Raw genomic sequence first — 1783 nt, forward strand, 5'->3', positions numbered from 1 at the left:
ACTGTGCCCCACCTCCCCTCCCCCACGCCTGCACACCTGGGCCCCACCTCCCCTCCCCCCACACCCACACACCTGGGCCTGACCTTCCCTCCCCCCACGCCCGCACACCTGGGCCCCACTTCCCCTCCCCCAAAGCCCGCACATCTGGCCCGACCTCCCCTCCCACACACCTGCACACCTGGGACCCACCTCCACTCCCCCCACGCCCGCACCTCTGGGTCCGACCTCCCTTCAGGGGCCATGTTAGAGCCTCTTTGCTCTGTTCTCTGAGGGTGACGGTAATGCCAGCAGCTGGCAACGTCTGGAGAGGCATCCGATTAACAGCATAGGGCCGGGGGACGCTGCTGAACACAGAGCAAAAAGGACCCAGAGTAGATGACCTGCAGCCAAGGTCGTTGCTGGGGGAGCTGGGCACCCGGAGTGGGCAGAGGTTCCGCTCCCTCAGAGGCTGACCCTGTGTGGGGAGGCAAACTTTCCTTCCCCTGGAATCTCTGAGCCCCTATGCACATGCCATGGTCATACGTGTGTGTGTATCTGTTGTGTATAGGTGTGTGTGTGCATATCTGTGTATAGGTGTGTGTATCTATGTGTGTATAGGTGTGTGTGTCAATATCTGTGTATAGGTGTGTGTTTCTGTGTGTGTATGTGTGTGTGTGTATAGATGTGTGTGTGTATAGGTGTGTGTGTGTATAGCTGTGTGTGCATATCCATGTATAGGTGTGTGTAACTGTGTGTATAGGCATGTGTGTGCATATCTGTGTATAGCTGTGTGTATAGCTGTGTGTATAGGTGTGTGCATATCTGTTTACAAGTGTGTGTGTATCTGTGTGTATAGCTGTGTGTGTAAATATCTGTGTTGGTGTGTGTATCTGTGTGTATAGGTGTGTGTAAATATCTGTATTTAGGTGTGTGTGTGTGCATATCTGTGTATAGGTGTGTATCTGTGTATAGGTGTATCTGTGTGTGTATAGGTGTGTGTAAATATCTGTATAGGTGTATCTGTGCATATAGGTGTGTGTGTATCTGTATGTGTATACATATGTGTGCATATCTATGTATGGATGAATGTGTGTGTCTACGCTGTGCATGTGTGTACACACGTGTGACTGTGTGCCTCTGTGTGTATGAACATGTACGTGTACATAAGACAACAGACAAGGCCAGGTGTGGTGGCACGCACTTGCGTCTCAGCTACTGAGGAGGCCAAGGTGGGAGAATCATTGAGTACAGGAGTTTGAGACCAGCCTGGGCAACACAGCGAGACCCCATCTCCACAAAAACATGTAAAAATTAGCCAGGCGTCATGGCACACACCTGTATCCAAGCTACTCAGGAGGCTGAGGTGGGAGGATCGCTTGAGCCCAGGAGGCGGAGGCTGCAGTGAGATGTGATCATGTCACTGGACTCAGCATGGGTGACAAAGCGAGACCCTGCCTCTAAAAGAAGATAAAGCCAGAGACCAACACAGCTGGAAAGTGTCCGAGTTCCACGTGTCACAGCTGCAAGCCACCCTCTCCATTCTGCGTGGCTTGGAGGCACTGTGACTTGACATGCATATGCCTATCTTGAAAAAAAGGTGTTTATTAATTGATGTATTTATTCAACAAAACCATAAAACTGCCCATGTGAAGAGGTGGCATGCTGTGCTCTGTGGTCTGCTGAGCGACTGGGGCTGGTGGCTGCAGCTTTATCCGGCTTGGCCCCCACGGTCCCCACGGTCAGCCCCACAGTCCCCATGGCCGCTCCTTGTCTGGTAAGTCCCTCCCTCTGCCTTACTGTCTAG

This window comes from Sapajus apella, unplaced genomic scaffold, assembly GCF_009761245.1.
Source record: "Sapajus apella isolate SASKATOON/1434 unplaced genomic scaffold, GSC_monkey_1.0 scaffold30, whole genome shotgun sequence".
NCBI lineage: Eukaryota > Metazoa > Chordata > Mammalia > Primates > Cebidae > Sapajus > Sapajus apella.